Here is a 21211-nt window from a genome sequence, read left to right as displayed (position 1 = left end):
GAATACTTTCATTCTTGCTGCGCCTATTATAACACATCACCTCAAATGGCACACGGCATCAACATAAGCCAAATATAGAGCGTGTCAAGCGAATGCCAGTTTCAGGCGACATCTGAGTTTGGCCATGAATCACAGTTGATCCATCCGACCAGCTAAATAATTAAGGAAGTAAGTATATGGCGTGTTGACATCATCGTGCTAACTTGATGCCAGTTCCACGACAAATTTGGCATTCCTCCAATCTAAATCTTAATTTAGTAAGAACAAACAAAACTGTACATGCTTTTAAAATTACCCAGTAACTATATCAAGCATAAGCTTTCCTTTTGTAGTTTTACAACTATATCGTGATTAAGTCCTATTAAGAGAATTAACTGAACTAGCATTTTCTTCGTACTTAACAATTTTCTCCATTGCTTCACGCTTGTCACTCATTAATATTATTAAACAAAGGTGTTGAAATTTAAATCAAAAAAGTCAGGCACAGACGTATTCAGTCATTTAATTCATTCCAAAAGAAAAAAAAATTAAAAAATTTTCTCATTAAATTTTCATTCTTTGCGAATTTTTTGCCATTCCGGTGCATTCTCGCCTTTAATAATTAAGTTTTTTGCTTCCTTAGAAATTCTATAAAAATTAAATAAGAATTAAAATTGGATAAAGGAAGAATTGCTGCTCGTTGAATTGCATCGAAATTGTGAAAAAAAACTTATTATCGTTAAGTAAGAAAGGAATTGGTGGATGATGAAACAATTGGAAATAGTGACTGATGGGAAGTATTATGGATGCATTTGGATTAAGGTATCTATGACTTAGATCTTAATTTTGGGGAGCTAGCAGGCAGATAAGTGTATAAGAGGTTAAATGGGGTCAACCTCCTTACTATTTTATGGACATATTAAACCATCTAAAAATTCAGAAACTCCAATTTTAAAATTTTTCCGAAGAATTTCGTCCATTAAGGAGAGGAAGAGGAGGAGGGAATTATCATCAAACCCTTCTTCAACTCCTGGATTCGTCCCTATTATATCACTACTAGGTGGCCATGAAAATGGTCTGAAAGCATTCCTTACAGTGTCGTTAGGGCAATTACACCTCATTTTGAAGTTTAACCGGGTTCAAAATGACAACGTCTTGATATCCTATCCGTATGCTGCTCAGGATAGTATCTTTTTCCTGCTATGAGATTTGTACAAGTTCACTAGATCCATTTATATGATACAACCCTAATGTTTTGGACAGAAAGTAACTTCAAATGGAATTCAAATTTAAGAGATCAAGTAGGTTCGAATCCAATAATAAGTCTAATAAGTTTTCTACTAAGTACTTCATACTAAGATTGCAAGGTCATCCAGGAATCATTAAGCATTAAGATTAAATTCAAAACCACAAGCCACAACAATCATTTCCCTGGACATAACAACCAAACGCTCACACTCAACACGAGTAAAATATGACAATGATAAAAATGGCAAAGATGATGAGCAAGGTTTTTTTCATTAAAAGTTCTCATTCATTATCCCTTCTCATAGCTACATCAAAAAGGAGGAAGTCATAGTTTTTATTATTTTATTTCTTATTTTTTCAAGTAAAAAAGTTAGCGACGCAAAAGATGTTCCAATGAAGAAGAAATGATTAAAAAAGAAAAGTTTCTCATTTCCGCAGGACATTTTTCTATCCCAGTCTTTCCATTCGTTTGTATTTCCTTTTTTGCTGCCTTGTATTTTAAAAACTGTTTTTCTGTTAATTCCGACACTTGTTTTTTGTGGACAAATGGTGTCTATTATTCATTTTAAGGATGATATCCTGGATGTTGCAAAAAAATCACAATTTTTGGACAGTCTATGAAAGTTTTTCTCAGTCTACATATCAGCATGCGTCATAGTCACTCAAACAAAACAACATTAAGTATCCATCTCCAACTAGTTTCCCTCCTCTCTCTCTTTTGTATGCTACAAACAAATTCACGGCACAATGAAATTCTTAATTGCGATACACAAAAGAGCTACATTTTATTTCCGTGAAAAAAAAAAAAAAGAATTTCATTCCTTTTTAGTCAACACAACATCATCACTATAGGATATATTTTATGTATGTGTATGGCCGTACCGGAGGTGTATTCAGAGGAAGAAGAGAGGTTTTGGGGTCAAATCCCAAATTACATTTATGTATGTATAGCTTCATGTCAGGAGTATCCATGAGGATAGGGGGATTTGGGGGTTCAACCCTTCCCTTCTTCTTGGAACAAATTCTTCATTTTGGAAGGGGGTCGTTCACTTATTACGTAACGCGTTCTGAAGGCTGTAGAGGGTACGGGGTGTAAGGGGATCTGGTCGAGAATTCGTTACCCCTTAAACAATCGAAGGAGATCTTGTTACGGAGGGGGCTAAAAGAGGGGCTGATTTTTCGAGTTATGTAATAAGTGATCAGTCCCAAGTGCTTTTCGTTGAAAATTCCCAAATCCCCTAAATTTTGCGTTCAATACATCGACCTACCCCTTCCCAACTCCCCTCTCCCCCATTTTTAATTTCCGGACTTCACCCCTGGCTACGCCTCTAGTCCATACATTGTTCACTTTAAAATATATATATATAATATAAAGCATAGAAAATTGAGGAAACAGAGAGAGAAAGACAGAGAAAATTAAAGAGGAAGTACGGAGTGAAAAGTTGGGGCTTAAAATGTCAACAACAAAAATAAGGTAATTCAAGCCTTTTTGTTTTCTAGTTAATTTAAAATGAAATGAAGTCATATGAAAATCAGTGTAGATGTGAGTGTGAAAGGTCAAAAAAGTACACTGTGTGTGGAGCAGCATAAAGGAAAAAGGAGGAGAGAAAATTTTCTCTATTTTAATGATAGAACCTTTTAAAATCATATTAAGGATTTTTTTTCCATCTCATCACCATCACACATATGTTCACACCTAGGGCATTTTTGCCTTTAAGCCTTACAATATTTTATTAATAGTAGCATAAAAAGGAGAGAGTCACTCAGCCAGCATAATGGAATAATGATAGTAAGTAATGACGAAGGTTGGGGAATGTTCAAGGCAAGAGATTTGTTTAAAGATTGGATGAGTTTGTTGGGTGAAAATTTGTTATGTCCGGTTTTTATGATTATATCTATGGAATTTAATGGTTTTATTACTGATCCTTGAATTTTTCATGATAATCACTTGGTATTGATTCTCTAAAGCAAGGACAAACAATGTTGGTACAATGACTAATGTCTTCCGAATGTCGATTCTGTCATCCTTAGCATTAACATGCAACTGGTCAAATAGAAATCTGTTCATTTGGAAGTAATGCACTTGATCTAGTAATTGGCAAGCAATAGCCAGCAAATAGAGACAGTTTCAGACTCCATCTAAGTGAGACCATGGAACACAGTTGATCTGTATGATCAATGAACAACAAACAGTGACAATTGTGTCTAGACAGCAATCTACGATGACAAAAAATAACGAGGACGGCCAAAGAATGAAGGAGTTGGTTGGGACAGTCACTAACAGACAAAGAGCAACTCTGAGCGAACTCACTTTTATGAGCATGCTCATTTGTTTCAAAAAAGTATGCTGTGAGTAAGCTCATTAATGTGAACATGCTCTTTGTATGTTAGGGAGTATTGTAATCGGCATTTGAAATAGACAAACGGTAGTCAGTGATAGGATCAGTTTCAGGTGACATCTGAGGGAGGCCATGGGTCACCATTGATCTCTACAGCCAGAAATAAGTGAATACGATTTCCAGAAGTAAATGCCATTTCCATAGTATTGCGCTTGGTATCGGAAATTGGCAAGTGGAAGTCAGCGATAGAGCCAGTTTCAAGCGACTACTGTGGAAGGTCATGGATCACAACTGATCTGTACGACCAGTGAAGTAAATAAATAAGTAAATGGCAGTTCCCCAACAAACAACATCACATGATTCTCAATTTTCACATAAGTAACTTAGAAAATTCCCAATATAATCTGATAAAATGGACCAATTAAATGTTAACATGCAAAGTATCTTTCCATACAACGCATTATTACACAAACTCATCAATATTGCATTGAAACAATAGAACCTTCACCAAATATAATCTTCAACTATATAAATATTTATTGCTTTCAATTTTCTCCATCACTTCATTATTTATTAATATGATTAATATGTATCAAGAACAATATGAAGAGGCTTCTTAATGGAACGTATAGAAGGAAGATGTAATCCTCATAAAAAATTCATTAATTTGTCTTGTAATGTTCAATTTTGCACGATTAAAAAATTTTTATACCAAAATATCAATAAAAACATAAGAGGAACAATCTAAAGGGATGGAGGTAGAAAATGTTTATGTATCGTTTGCCATTAAATCCATGCTACACTTTTTAATGCTTTTAAAGCATAATAAATTACATCGGTTGTTCATTGTATTTACTATTGTGCAGACATAAAGCTCACATTGAATAATTTATTGCGATTATCTCTGATTGCTTTAAGAGAATGTAGGGGGAGTGGGGAAGTGATGTTCAAGAAGACATTAAAGCAATGAAAGACTTGTATCTTCTTCTTCTTGTCTCTTTTTTGACAATGGACATATAGTACACATATTTACACAATTTGTGCGTCATTTTATTTGCAGACATGTTCTACTTTACTAGACATGGCAATCCGATCTTGGAGAACTTTTTTTGTAATGGATTTATTTGCTTTCGGGTCATGATGACAATTATGTTGGAATTTTTTTCGGATGTCTTATGTGAGTCTCTTGTGGTTAGTAAGTATCGACTTGGGAGGATATCCAGAAGCTATCGTTGAATTATCATTATATTATGGATGCCGTAAAGAGAAGGGTTCGAATGAAAATTGGAAGACTTTAGGTTTGGACCAACTATGAGTAATAGCCATAAACGGGATGCCTGCGTATCTAAAACACTTGGTTAAGCCAAAATTCGTGTAATTGGGCTGTGTATTGGCATATATTGAGACCGCAATTTGCCTAAACCCAAGTGACAACCACTTGGTACGCTTTTATCTGAAAGAATGTCGATCGGATGTCAATCACGCAGACTGAACAGAAAATTCAATAATGTCCAATTATCAGTAGACAGGGTGGCAGGCAACTCAGGTGATAAATGACTGTTTTTCATTTTTGTCACATTTTTCACAGATTTATGTCACATCTTGTCACTAGTCACCTAAGACATTTGCATCCTGCTAGTACCACAGCTCAAAGGAGTATATGGGTTCAAATCCTGCCACTAGCCAATATGCTAACCAATCAATCTATGCTGCTTCGCTCCTGATTCTCCCCTGATTTTATCCTGCTCTCCGATACAATAATCCTATTCTTCAAGAAATCATCAACAAAATATTCAAACTTAGTTCCACAAAATAAAGTCAAAATCGTTAAAAAAGCAATTAAAAACTAAAGCGGAAATAAAGAGGAGTTGACTAAGAAGTAGATGAGAGAAAAATTTTTCCTTTTGTGTTGTCACGAGAGTTCATTCAATCATTTCTCATCTATATGAACTTATAAATAAATGTGACGTCAAGCTCAAAAACAGAAGTTGAAAGGAACGAGGTAAAGACAAAGGAGCTTTATATAGCAGCAGAAAGAAAATTTCCATTATTCAATCATAATTGAATCAATTTTCTTTTGCTGCTATTTCAGGCATAACTCAAATAAACTGAAAGCATATTTAGTATGCCATAAAATTGGAACGACAAAGTTGACATCGACAAACTTTTTCGTCCTGTAGATTGTTAATAAACTAAAAGGATCTACTATATCACAAAACACGTGTTTGTCATCGTGAACTATAAACACGACATTTCCCCTTTCCATCAGTCGCTGTCGACTACTTTTCGCTACTTTTTGTGTGTTTAATTAAATCAGAGAAAAGAAGCAGCCAAAATCACGCAATAAAAATATTATAAAAATAAAGCTTAGAGGATATCCTTGCCAAAAATAAATATACCGAAAAACTTGCTAACCCATTTTTTTCGATTTTGGGAAACTTCTCTGATCAACATTGGGGTAGGTTAATTTTTTTATGGTTCTAATCCAACTTTATGCTGCTTCTGAATCTTGACAAAATGCCAAGGATGAGTTTCGTCACAATCTATGTCAGTCATCAGGCAATAATTTTTATGTCGAAATTTCTGGAGTCAATTACACTAGATTACGTCATTTAATACTAATTTCTTTATTGATTAGTTCAGGGGTGGAAACCTGTGAGCTGCGGAACTCTAGTGTGCAGCCAAAAGTGTTTGAAAATGATATGAACCGTATGCCGTGTATGGTTTCAGTCGAGGCATTTCACCAAGATGGACCGTGAAAAATACAAGGTTGTCCACCACTGGATTAGTACAAAATGCAATTCTATAGTCAAATATCATTTTCCACTCCTGCTGGCTTACTTAATCCAGTATTGTCCAACCTTTTTTGCGCCACGACACATCTCGGTGGCAAGACTCGACCTGGTCTCCCCGGTAAATCCGAACACGACATACAGTTCATGGCACACAGTTTGAACAGCACTGTCTTAATCTCAAACTAAACAAGATTTTAAACAGCAACAAAGAGAAAATAAAAACATTTTTTAAATTTTAAGCTCCAAATGTGCTTTTACAATTGCAATATGCGATTCCGTATTGGAACATCTTCGACAACAATAAATTATGTAAAATTCAAAAAAATTCCCATTTTTTATCTTTATTTCAATTTAAAAACACATAAATAGCTTAAAATACAAATTTACTACTTCTTATTCTTATTCTTCTCGTTTCTATTGTGTTAAACTTGTTTCATTAATTCCCAATCGCACACAAATTCCATCGAAAAAAGAAATGTTATATAGAACGCGCACAACAATTCAATGAAATAAATGCAATTTTAGTAAGAAATGGAACTAAAACGAATAGTGGCTTAAATTGATAAGGAGAGATCTAGGGTTGGATTTTTGGATTTTCTTAATTTTAGGGATAGCTACTTCCGATTTGACTAGATGTATGCTTAGTTCCAAAGATGACTAATTGCTTCAAAACGACATTTATGATCCTTAAAACTGGACATACAACTCAAATGAAGCAAATTTAGGCCTGTCGCGAACAGCACAAATCGATTAATCGATCCAAAATCCATCCCCAGACTGGCGTGACTCTGACTTGATGTCATTGATTAGTTGAAGCTGAATATGGCACCAAACGAGAGTCAAACCGTCCTGGTACTAGATTTTGATAGCTTAACCTACTTATGATAATCAATTGCGACCCATGGCCTCTCCTAGACATCTCTTAAAGCTTGATCTATCACTGACTTCCTTTTGCCACTTATAGAAATCAAATGCAATGCTTTTTGTTTCGACAGCTTGTCGATCAGACAAATAAGGATATGGAATAGGGTGTTGAAGCCTCAAATCATCGCAAAAATGCATGATTATGCCACTTCTCCTTACATAACTATTAAGTTTGCACCTTTCTATTGTCCTTGAATACATAACATCACAGTAAACAGTAAACAGTAAACATATCCACACCTAAGTTCTCTCAACAAACAACTTTAATCAACTACTCATCCATGAAAAAACAAAACTTTCAAAGTTTCCCACCCCAAGATAAAAGTGCAGAACAAAATGGAAGTGAACTTGTGGTGCATATACAGGATAAAAAATACCATTTTACATGCACAAAAAACAAAAAAATTTCTTATTCTGATGCATTTTGTGATTATGTAAAATTATGTTGATCCTAGCGTTTCAATAAGCCATTAAGCTATTCCTGTTCGGCAAAACATCGATTCAAAAAATGCCAAATAGAATAAAAAAATTACAAAAGTCCTCGTGTTATTGATCGAGGGACTTAAGCGCATTTTTGTCCCAGCGATCAGTAATTGATTAATAAGTCACTTCCAGACCTAAAAACGAGATCCAGTAGGATCCAGGTCACTTCCAGACTTAAAAACCCAGATCCAGTAAGATCCAGGTCACTTTCAAGCTCTAAAAACCAAGATCCAGTAAGTTCCAAGTCACCATACTAGAAACTTAAGAACTTTATCATTTAACGGATTTTCATAATTCAAACCTCATAACGGTAAAAAAAAATTCAAACATTGTTTAGTAAACACTGTAAAAACATCAAAAAACATTGAAGAACACTGTAAAACAATGAAAAAACGTGTTGTTGTTTTTGTTGTTGTTGTTATGAAAATGAAAAATTGTTAATTATAGCATTTATGCGTTGATTTGAAACTTTTAAATGGCCGGCGCCGCAATAACTTTATGGAACTGATCTTTTAAAACAATTCCGAGCTCTCTACGATGTCTAGATAAAAAGTTTTTAACGTCAGCCGAACGCCCGAACGACCGAACAAAGTGATTTATTAAGCTACCTTTTTGAAAAAAATTTCAAAAATGCGCTAAAAAGAATCTTAAAGGTCAGAGCTGTTCAAGGACACAAAAGAGAATAAGTGGAATGCATCAGGCAGTTGGTAAGGTAAATGATGGCACATTAACGGGAATAAAGCACAAAAGTTTGTATTTTCAAAGAAGAGAAGGTCGTTTATTGCAAGTCAAAGCACGATTCATTTTATGAGCTATAGAAGCTATAACGACAAAGTGCTTCTTCATATTTTATTTCATTCCTCGTGGGACCACTTATATCGATACATGCTTATTTTATTGCATATCATGTCTCTTTTATACTATCTCATGATTATGTCTTGATTTCTTTATGTGATTGTGAATTAGAGACTCAGATTGTCGGGGATTTACTTCCTTAAAATGCGCTTTATGCACACAAAATATTGGAAAATTTCGTACTTACCCTAAAATATTTAGATATATAAAAATGCTCGAATCAAAATATTATCACAGAAATAATAAATATTTTATACGCATACGGGGAAGTTACGTACGTGTATAAATATTTATTAATATTTACCATTTCAAGTCATACATTATCATTATTATTATTATTATTATTATTGCTATTATCGCTAACTTTTATTTTAGTCTTATGCTGTCTTTGCACCCATATATCATTATACATGATGAGATTATAATAAATTTAATTTTCTTTCTCGTTCACCCGTTAAATGTAATAAATATGAACAAAAGAAAGGAGGACAAGTAAGAAAATTTTTGGGGATTTTTGGATGGAGCGCATTTTGGAAACATTTTGGATTCTCCAAATTGAAGCAAGTCGTTTTCTGTAATTTTTGAGGAAGGATATAATTGTGATAATCATATCACTCAGTACCTTGGATCTACAACTTAAATAAAGGACCAAATCATTAGCTTGCAGGTATTTCTGTCTATAGCCTACAAAAGGATGCTGTTAGTTTCATTTTAAGAATCACATCTAAGACATACAGCATAAATGATCCAATAAATCGTCAAGAATAAAGCATCAACTGCAGAAATCAAGGTTACAACAATTAAGCATCGGACCCTTAGTGACTCACAGTTTGGACAACTCTGTCTTAACTAGGACAAGGATTTTAGATTCTAATGTCAATTCAAAAGACCTTACAGAGTAGGATATCAAGTCCTATCTCACATCATAATCGACTGCACCCCAAATTGTCACATTCATCCCTAAAAAACAATCCACGCGCACAACAGATCACCAAAAGAATTCAGGCAATTTAAGTTAAAATGAAGATTCTTCTCCAATATGATATTATAACACAGTAAGTAATCATATATAATGGCCAAAAGTTAAATGGTCTTCTTCACCATGAAAATAGTTTCAATTGCTTTAACATTGGCTTATTGCAATAATTTTTTGTATTGCTATAAGGACTTTAATGGCATATAATTTGATATACTTTAGAAGTTTAGCAAAATAAGAAGCTATAATAAAACTTTTCCAATTTACTAGAAACACACATAGACATACATAGGAACGGGATATAAGCACAATAGAACTAGACGACTAAACGGGCGTTGGTATGGAAAATACAAAAGTGGCTGATTATGGAAGCTCAGTGACTTTTTTCTAAATTAATTTTAAAGGTCAGAAAATTTATGATGAAAGGTAAACACTAAAACTGTTTAGTTTACGATAGTTTTTGAAGGTTGTAGGTTAATTGGAATCGTAACTCAGTAACCATTTATGTCAAACTTTCTCTGCACGAAATGTAAAGTTTTTAGTTAAAATTATGAGTTTATTGCTTAGTTATGCTCAACTTATGTTTTGATGACAACGACTTACACAAAGGATTCAGTTCTATTACATCATCAGCCAACTGCTTTGTACATGAAACTATATATCAAGCTAGGCAGCAAAATTGTGACAATAACAACTTAATTTCATTAATTTATTACATAATTCGACATGAATTTTAATATGCACGAGTAATTGAAACCCACAGCGATCACTGACAGTGAAAAACAATTTTTAAAATTATTTCCTCCCTGCCACAATCTACATTTCTATCTATAATGTCTTCTGCTTTTTCTATTTTACCAAATATCTCTATATCTCCGAATTACTCAAATTGCCATTTTTGCGAATATTCAAGTGCGTGTCGGAAATTTAAATTTATTATACCTTGCCTCATTCTTAAATTAAAATCATTTTTCGCAGCGTTTCGAGCTTTAATTTCTTTTTTTTACCCGGGGGCGCATAAAGGGGGGTCTATTTTGAAGTAGTTGCACACCCCTTTTTAGAAAGAATTCTTCAATTTGCTATGGTAAATCTCTTTCTGAATTGTTCTGATCCATACAATGCCGCCTATCCCACTCCCCACTCCTACATCTGAAACCCTACCCCTGACTACCCTCCTGTTCCCCCAACAACATATTCAGTTATTGTGTGCGCGTCGCTCGAGTGAGCTTTTGTGAGCTTTAAAACAAATTCATTTTAATTATTGCTGAAAATAATAGCAACAACAGCTATAGAAATTGGCAATCAATAAAGCTATTGCCATAAATGGATTGGATTCTCTATACAATAATAAAGTACTGTAAGTGCTATATACTGCACAGAATCTATAGTAAAAGACTTTCCACAAATGCAACGCATTAGTTCCTTTGTTAGACAATTTTGTAATGGAAAATAAGGAATCAATTAGAATGGAATTTATTAAAGTAAGTCATTAGTTTCATCAGCCACAGCATGATCAACCCACAGCTAATAAACCACATTCAATAAGACTCCATTACAACTTTCACAAAAAATAAGCTATAGCATCCAAATGTCATGGTTCTATTCTATAAGCTCATATCCATTTATGTTCAGTTCAGTTCTATTGATCAGTAATAAAATTATCCGAATGCGTCACGTACACACGTGTGGAGCTTAAATGCTCTAATCAATGCTCAATCTTATTTTCCTCGCTATTCACAGCAAAAATTTCATGTAAAAAATAGAGAGAATTGATCTCATTCACTTGACTCTTAGATAGATGTCTTGCTATTTAACTTAATGTCTGTTCTTTTGTATGAAAAATCTAAAAGGTCGTACGTGAAAGTCGTTTTTATTGTGCTTCATACTTCTTTTTTTTCACTCCTGCCATTCACGACTCATTCTTATTGTACCTTAATCGGATTATATTTTTTTGCAAGCATTTATTGCTCATTTTCCTACTTCCTTATGAATTTCCATGTACATGCATCATCTACTTCCATGTTTCATCCTTTTCATGTTAACGACTAATTTGTAAGGTTTACTTTCCTTTCATACTCGAAATACTTTTTTTTGTCTTTTTACTTTTCTTTGGATGAAAATTGCGTTATGAATGTGTCTCATGGAAGTGAATAATAAAATCGCGCAATAATGTCATACGATTATTGATAAATCATATGTCATTTTCCATGGATTCTTCTTCGTGCTTAGTGATTAGGAAGGATATCGATTGTATTTTTCTAGCTATTGAAATTTATGGTTTCTGTTTTGAATATATTAGAGGGGAAGCTTTTTAAAGGATTTCCGTAAATGGAAGTTCTATTTAGAATTAATAATGCTTTTTTGGGGTTGTATGTTTGGGGGTTCAATACAAATTATTTCCTTTTAAATGAATTACTGCTTTCATTACCCGTAGCCGTAGATTTTCAAAACCTTTAAAAATTCCGTTTTGAACAAACTGTAAGATTAATAGTGAAGTTTCTGGAAATTTAATTGATTTCCGCTAATTCACAAATTAAAGGAGGTGGGGACGGGTTGTTGCAGGTTCGAAAACCCTCTTCGTTTTGTTCAATGTTTCATGGGAACGTCTAATTCTGGATTATAATTAATAGGACCCAAATAGTGACGCATTTAGTATTGGCAATTTGACAAAGAGCAGCCAGTGATATATTTTGGTTTAGACGACAAATGAGAGAGGCTATGGATCACACGGCCAGCAAATAAAGACCCAAATATGACCGATTGAATATCTGCCTAAATTGCCTCAAATTGATAAGAGCCTGGGTTAGAGTGTCTATCTTCTACGCTAACGACCCTAGCTCGACCCCAAGAAATATCAGGCCGGATTCGTCGCTTTTAGACTGTCTTAGCTTTTGCAATTATGGCTTAGCTATTCTCATCTTAGCTTGATCTTAGCTGTTGCGTATTCAAGAGTCACAAATTGTACCATCAATTAAAGGCATTTCCATCGAAGAAATTAAACGATGCCAAGGCGTCGAACAGGCATTTTAGGGTTATAAGATTGTAACCCATTCTCTTCATGAGGTTGAGCACTTACGAAATCGTTCTAGTTTCGCTTCTGTCTAGAATCCAAATCAAATTCAACTTCTCTACTAATTATATAAAAGAACATATAAAACCTCAAGATTATCAATATTGACGTTTACACATTTTTTACTATCTTTTTACAACTATTAAGGTCGTAACAATTTCTTCCAAGCATAAATTTTTCAAGTTCTTTGCTGTTGCTCACGCTAATCAATCTAGTTAAGGAATAGAATTCATTTTCCTACCCTCATTTTTCCTGCATAAAATTCATAGAGGCAATATTTTTCATGTCAAGCTTTAAAAACAAAACTCAGGCAATAAAATCGAAGCTAATACCTCACACCAATCGGCATTGAATTTTTTTTTGGAAATGAAATAAAAAAAAATTTCGATAAATTTATTGCCAATATTTTTTTTCAAATGAAAGCCACTGCCACTTTCGTATGCATTAAAAATGTAAAATTTATGAATTTTCCCTCTTGCCAGTTCCACATGAGCTCATTCAATTTTTTAACGGTCAAATGGTAGCAAATCGCGTTAAGTCCGATGCTCAGTCAAGTCTATTCAATATTTTATTATATATACTTATACGTCATACAATTTTTATACGGTTCAAATTGAAAAATTGATTGCTTCGAATGTTGTTTGGCACTTTTTGCCCCCCGTCGAGCACATCCAACAAAACCTCTTTGAAAAATTTTTATTTTTTTTCACCCTCGAAACAGTTCATCATGCCATGTCATTTTTCCACAATTTTTTTTTTTATTTCTTCTCGTGGTGATGCCTTTAAAGAGGCATACAAAAAAAAAAGACGATAGACAGTGAGTGGATTGGAATGAGAGAAGAAGGTGAAAATGAACGCACCATACACAAAAAAAAAGAATATTGCAAGCACTACCTCATCGATAAATTCTCTCTTGACATCAAACATTTCAATTCGGCAATACATAAATTTCAATTTAGGAAATGGCAGCAACAACAAAATATTGAGTTTGGTGAATTTTTGGTTAATCAATTTAAGTTTGCGCATTTTAATTGAATTTTTTGGTGGAATTGAGGGAGTTTGAGTGGTGGGAATGTTAAGTGATCAGCAATGATTGATCAGGGAAGGGATTCTGGGTCAACTATACCCTCCCATTCCGTAAGGTTCGACCAAGAATCGAAGGTCTCCATTTTAGATGTACAGGTATGGAGTCTTAGACTGTAGTTCGATCCAGGCCTGCAGACGTACTCTAGACATAACTTAGGCAAGGCTCATCAAACTCATCAGTACAATTTGCAGTTGAATTTCTAGGCCGTAGAATCAGAACTCGAAGTCGACTCTGATTTTGTATGGTTAAGTAGACTCAAGTCGACTTGTCTTCATACAAAATTCGACTTCGAGTTCTTCGGAGACTAAAGCACCTCATCCAACAAGACAAACCGACCCCTCCCAATCAGTCAACAAATCCATCAATGTGCAATCAATTTAATTTTCATTTTATATCGTGCGAATTGTGTGGCCATAAGCCATAAGTTTTGATGTCAATGTCAGTGTGCTATCAAAAAGTGCACGAACACATTTTATGAGATCAAGTGAACTGACTGTCGATTCCTTCGTTCTTCTCCGTCATCGACAAAATCATATTTAAACTTGATTAACCAATATTTTTAAGGCATCATGTATGGTTATTTCGGTATGAGAGTATTAAATTTAATTTACTGGCATGCTTCTCTTTTGGGAAAGAAATCTCATTTTCCTTTTTTTCTTGGGATGGAAACTGTGTGGTTCGTGTGGTTTTGAAGGTCAGTGACACTATGAATAGGGGTCCGAATGACGGATATCCGTACCGTCCGTTACCGGTAATTACCGGTAATATCCATTACCGTTACCGTTCATTAATATGGATTATCCAGCGGTAACAGATTTTTAACGAATTTTTTAAAAATTCAAATATTAAGACCGCAGTTTATTTTTATGTTCGTTATTTTTAGACATTTTTCTCTTTTGAAAACTTTTAATGTGGATATTTCCAAAAGAATTTTTAGACTTGCCAATTCCAAGATAAATAAATTTCAAAGTCAAATGTAATTTTTGGTCAAAAAAATCTTATTTGGTCATATTTTTTCACAGTGAGCATTGCATATATTTTAAAACTTACTGTTGGAAAAAATTACCAAAAATTACTTCTGATCTACTTCTTTTGTATGATGAATCCTGAAGAATGATCGAGAGATGAGAAATGTAACTTTTCAGGTACTTATTGGGTTATGAAAAACTAGTTATTAAGCGCAAGCGGCAGGATCGAAAACTGACAAAATTTCGGTCATTTTTCAAATTTTTTCTTTTGGAAATTTTAAACTGCAGGAATGCAAAAGTTCTTACTTTTGGATGTTTTACAACTCTTCTATACAAGCCATCCTTTAAAAATGGCTTTTTTTAAAAATGACCAAAAAAAAGTGACAAAAAATAAATCTTTTTTTTACCCTAAACATTCGGATATATATATTCGGAATATACGGATATTACCGGTATCACCGGTAATTACCGGTAAATATCCGTTACCGTCAAATCCCGATTACCGGTAATTTTCGGACCCCTAACTATGAACACACAAGATGGATGTAGACAAAATTGAGTATGCTCCATAACATTTATTGGGTATACTCATGAGTACGGTCATTTAAGCGGGGATACTCATTTTCTATTAAGGCACGAAGCAGCAAATTGGAGTTTATGCGACGAAAATAGTCAAAATCAGCCGTAACGGTGTCATCAGGGCACCTTTACATCTTGGCATTAATATGGAAAAGGTTCAAACTCTAAAAATGACATAGAGAATTAGGCATGCTCGAGCAGTCTACCGACATAAAGTGTATTCAGCATGTAACCTGTATTTAAGGTTTCCACCTATTGTCTTCATTTCAACCTCTACACATTGGCACACATTGAAAGATTATATATCAAAAAAGGATTCGATAAATGATGATGGACGAAAAATTGGCTTCAAAATGCGGTGACAACATGAAATATGTCAATTCAACGTACGTACACAGATATATAGACATAAACAGAGTAAAGAAGGGAGGAAGAAGATTTACTATTTGTGCTCTACGTTCATATATATATATGGGATTGTGTTGATAACAAGAAGATATATGAAATGAAAATAATTGAAAAAAGGAGTTCACTTGAATGATTTACAGCTGGAAAATTACAACCGCAGGCGACAAAGTCGAAGACGTCAAGAGAAAATTCAATAGCGGACATTTAATATAAAGGAATAAGATTCTTTAAGTTCAAGAAGCGTGTAATTCTGTCAAGTGGCAATGAAATGTTTGTTAAAAAAAAATTGAATTTAATGCTGTATTAAGGAACGGAAAATAAAAGAGAAATTTTTTCACATCAATTCGCCGTAAAATGAAAAAAAAGGAATGAAAAGTTTATTCTCCCTGTTTGGTCATTTCTAAAGGAATCGACCTATGTAAAGAAAGCAAAAGCTTCCTTTTTTTACTTTTCAATATTTTTTTTTCTACCTTTTGCGAAACTTTTCCTTTTTCCTTTTTTTTTGCACACTTTTTACACCCAAAAAAAAAGGGCATTTTAAGATTTTTATTTTGACTGAGATTCTTTCAACTAAACGACTATCTTGAAATGTGTGATAAAGTTGTCTAGCTCACAGTTTATGCTTGAATTTTTAAGTGTTTTGTTGACACTAAAGATGTTGGCTTTTTGAAGATTAGATGTAGACCTTGAGGTGTATTCAATATTCTATATTCTCAATAAAGATTCATTATGGCTTTGTTGCACTCATATGGAAGACTTCAGGGGTGTATCTAGGGGGTCACACATCATGTAAATCATGAAACATATGGCAATACCATTGCTATTATGTGAAATTCTTGTCTTACTAGTATTATTGACAGTTAGATGTTGTTAAGGGAGGAAGGATGGACCTCACTTTCTGATGGAGCAAGAGGCAAAATTGTGACAAATCGTTTCAAAATTTGTGGCAAAAGAATTCAAAATTTGACAAACTAGTCAAAAATGCAACAAAGTTGACAAACCTTGTCACTTAACTTGTCTGTTCCTGGAAGGAGGAATGGAAGTAGTTGTTTGAAAATTCCTTTTTTATAAGTAATAAAGGAACGACCCCCTAGCAGCTTAGCCGTGATACTTAGTATCAAGAAATTTAGAAAAGCATCGTCCCTTTGTCTTTCACGGCTCTGACCAAGAATTTTCAAAGCAAGTCCCTTTTTGAAAGGTTTAGGATCTTTAAGACTTTCCTTCTCGAAAAATTCTTGCAAAATTAATGGTATTTTCCCTCAAATAAGTAAGATTGTCCCAAACTCTCCACACCTAGCAACACTTCTGCACCATTGGCAGTTCCTTAAGCTTACTAAACACACCATAACCTTCTGATAATTTATTATTAATATTCTTTATGAACGAAAAAAGGCTTAAAATTTGTTCAAAACTTTTATTGCCTTCCACGAAAATGCATACAACAGAAAAGAGTAATTTCCACAAAGGTTCCATCAATAAGCACCCCTATCCAAAAATAGCTATATTTCCCATTCAATTTCATCAAATAAAATACGATTTTCCACGGATTTTTAAATCGCTTCAAAGGCATACAGAGCAATTAATATTTCCTTCAGTGATTTAATCGATAAAATAAACAGTGAATCAAGGTAGCATGAAACACAAAAAATTTTCATTTTTCACTGTTGACATAAGGATGAGAGAGTTTTTCACGTTCATTGAATAAATGAGCAGTTCAGCATTTAAAAAATTTTTATCGATAAAATGTTTTTTAAATGTCAGTGTCATTAATCGACAATTGTTCTCAGATTTCATGACATGCTTGCAGAATTTCATCAAAGGCTGACTTTATCATCCTACAGTGTATTGGAAATTTCTATAGAATATTGCATCACACATTCCAATTTTACCATAAATTAACATGACATCATTTAACGTCCCGAGTGACACAGATGGAAAAGAATTTGACATGGAGTCCTTATGCGTGCCATTTCGGATTATGCCATATATGATCAGCCATATAGGATCCGATCACTTATTACTTGCTTATTGTATGACGTTCTTACAGGATTGAAGTTGCTCATTGGCGCAGTGGTTTCGTTCTTCGGGGCTTAATCATTGCACTTCGACTCAGCGATCATGAGTTCGAGACTCGGCATGCGCAATTTTTCACGTGTCCTTTTTCGAATCATATGTAGTCGAAACGAGGCTCTCAGCCTTCCTTTATAGGCTACAGACAGTAAAATCATCAAAGTAAAGATTCTGATCCCACTATATACTGTTGATCTACTGTATTCAGAGGTCTTATTAGCCACGAATTGCCCTGATTCGGCAATTCCCTGCAGCTTTGGATTCAAATGATCTGAATAGCTAAAAGTTCTAAACGTGAAGCTTCGAACATTTGCTTCACTCGGGCCCGATTATACATTTCGTGTTTACTGTACTGTGCCTTAATTCCAAGAAAATATTAATAAACCATTCAATACTGTTGAATGACTTCTTAATTCAGAACGACAAAATATCGCGAACTTGTCAATTCTTAAACAATTCAATGAATAATCCATCAAATTCAAATTATCATATTTAATTTCTTTTTACTCAATGTTGAAGATAAAAATTGAATTATTTATGCTTGTGTGAACAATCACTTCATTCTTTTATGGATGTCATTAGTCATGAAAATGCTTTGCGATTTTCTCGGCCGCAGAGCATTAGCTGTGGCTTTTCATTAAAACGATGCAATATTTTATTACGATAATAAATTTTTTTTTGCAGAGAGTGGATGTGGAGTCTTTAATTCCAATGTCACTTGCCTATTCTATGCTAATTTTAATTAGTTCCTAAACAAATACAACAATTAGTCCCAACAGCAACACTCTGTCCTTGACTTGAATGTGAGAATAAAATTTCAATTATATTAAGTACACTGTCATGGATACAACATTCTTTGAATTTTTATTTTCTAAGTACACAAAAAAGTTTTTGGCAGAGCTCGAAGTCGAGTCGAGTCGACTCGAGTCGACAAGAAAAACCGAACTCGACTTCGAGTCGACTCAAGTCGAGTTCATTTTTTTTAGACGACTTCGAGTCGACTCGAGTCGAGTGTTTTTTTTCAAGTCGACTCGAAGTCGACTCCGAGTCGACTTCAAGTCTCCAAGAAAAATAATTTTTTCTTAATCAAACTCATTTCTGTTTGCGCTTGTGAAGTATATATTTACATATAAAAAGATTGCAAAATCTCCTTTTTTTTCAAATTTTTAATTATTTTCTGATTCTTTATGCAAGATACTTTCAAAAAATTAATGAAATAGGAATTTCTCCAGCTTTTTACAGAAAGAAATTTAGAAAAAGTTTATAAATCTCTTAATTTATTTTTTATTTGTTATTTTTATTATAATGTTTTAAAATTAAACAAGATAATCAATTAATGACTATTAGTTATTTATTTTTTGAAAGTTTTTTGCATGAAAAAAATCAAAAAAGAATAAATGAACTCGGAAAAATTTGATTTGGTAATTTTTTTGTATGTAAATATATACTTCACAAGCGCAAACAGAAATGAGTTTCGTTAAGAAAAATATATTTTTCTTGGAGACTTGAAGTCGACTCGGAGTCGACTTCGAGTCGACTTGAAAAAAACACTCGACTCGAGTCGACTCGAAGTCGATTAAAAAAAATGAACTCGACTTGAGTCGACTTGAAGTTTAGTGTTTTTGAGTCGAGTCGAGTCGACTCAAGTCGACTTCAACCATATCGACTTCGAGCTCTGGTTTTTGCTACTCAAATCTAGAGACTGTCTCTATGAGTTTAATTGCTAGAGAACATCTATCAAATTAGAAACAAGAATTTTTGTACAATAATTGAAATATTTGCTCATTGTCGCACTTTATGTATTACATGGAGGCTCAATTCTGGTTCATAAATTGGAATGTTTTGTGAGATTTTAGGAACAAGTTTGAAAATTATTCAGGTTTTTGATGGATAGAGTGTATTTTTTAGAAAAGATGCAATATAGTAGGGATTGAAATATAATTAGGTTTTGTATACAAAATTCGATTCGGGTCTCCTTCCAGATCTGCAAATTAGGACACAATACATATCACGGCAGAATCTAGAGTATGTCTAAGGACACATTCCGAATTGTGAATCTTTTAACTCGGTTTTCATCAAATTACAATTGTTATCGAAGTGCTAGCCTAGAACTTGAATTCTAAGCGACACATATAAGGAAGTAAAGTCTATAAGAAGTCCATATGGTACTCCCAACGGATACCGAACTCCGTTCTCAAGAGCATGTTCTTTGCCAGTTAGGGGTAGCTTCGAATTCGAGCCTTGTTTCAAACAATCATGGAACCTTAGTAACTTCAAGGACACCTTTAACATCAACATGATATCAACCCAAAGCAGAAGAAGATACTAATAACCTTTCTAGTATATTACCATGAAACGTACGCGTCATAGCATTGACAATAAAAATTAAACTTTCAGCAAATAATCATAAACAAGATCCAAGATCCAAGAAGAATTCTGAATTTCTGAAAATTTTCTCTATCTTTTCCTGCTATCACGAATCGCATAAATAATTTTTCAGTACACTTTATAGCAACGCTGACGTGTTTAAGTTTATAAGCGTTAAACATTTTACGCAATTAATGATACGCAAGAATCTACACGAGCGTCATAGTTAAGACATAAATTTTCCCTTATTTCCTATTTCATTGAGGTAAATTCCTTTCGTCTTTTCACAGTTGTATTGTTCATCGGTATACAATGACGAAAATAGCACCGTTACTATAGTTTGTTTGATTAATATATGTAGCATAAAATATAAAGTTTCACGAAAATGAATGCCGGAAAAAGTAAACGCACTCGAAAGATTTACAGCTAACAAAAAAAAATGATACTCGTTGTTGTGTATATTACATAATAAAAATAAAATAGAAGCATGTGCGAAATGAAGGGGAGGAACTGAGTTAATTTAAACTTTTCGATAAACTGGATTTACTAAGTGCCTATGAGGTGCTGTTGAATTTGTAATTATTATACACAGATCAAGTGGTAAAAGTTTAATTTTACACCTGTCATTAAATCATAAGTGGTATTTTGTGTTTATGGCAATTTTCGACAACCTCTTAATGACTCTTTTCAATGCTTACTTGTTTACACATGCAATATCACAAAACACCCATCAGATTTAAGTGCTTTTTGCTAAATTAATTATTTATTTTTATGAATTTTCTCGTATTTGTTTGTAAATTTATGTTAAAACCAAGTTTAAGGATTGTTATAGAGCGATGGTTGCGAACTCTGAATGCGGTGCGACGCAATGTGGCGTAGAGCACTTTCTGCCGTATAAATGGGTCAAAATCAGTTGTCTGGATGCAATTAATGTCTTAGTGAGCACAGTTTCTGGATTCGGAAGCCAAAGACTAACTCCGAAGCCGACTATATATTAAATATATGTCAACAAGGGGCCCTACACTACGCCATCGCAGACCACTCTACCACCTCGCGAACAAAA

The 21211-nt window shown here is 33.8% G+C and overlaps 1 protein-coding gene across 2 annotated transcripts in view; it reads right to left on the bottom strand.

The window, feature by feature from the left end:
* The window catches only part of Naam (Nicotinamide amidase), a 90274-nt gene that overhangs the window by 52705 nt on the left and 16358 nt on the right, over window positions 1–21211 (bottom strand). The gene's annotated exons all lie outside the window — the stretch shown is intronic.

Source organism: Chironomus tepperi, unplaced genomic scaffold (assembly GCF_022539635.2).
Source record: "Chironomus tepperi strain 1889 unplaced genomic scaffold, CSIRO-AGI_Ctep_v1 contig_298, whole genome shotgun sequence".
Lineage (NCBI taxonomy): Eukaryota > Metazoa > Arthropoda > Insecta > Diptera > Chironomidae > Chironomus > Chironomus tepperi.
Note: the sequence above shows the minus strand (reverse complement) of the source record. Positions and strands in the feature narration are given on the sequence as shown.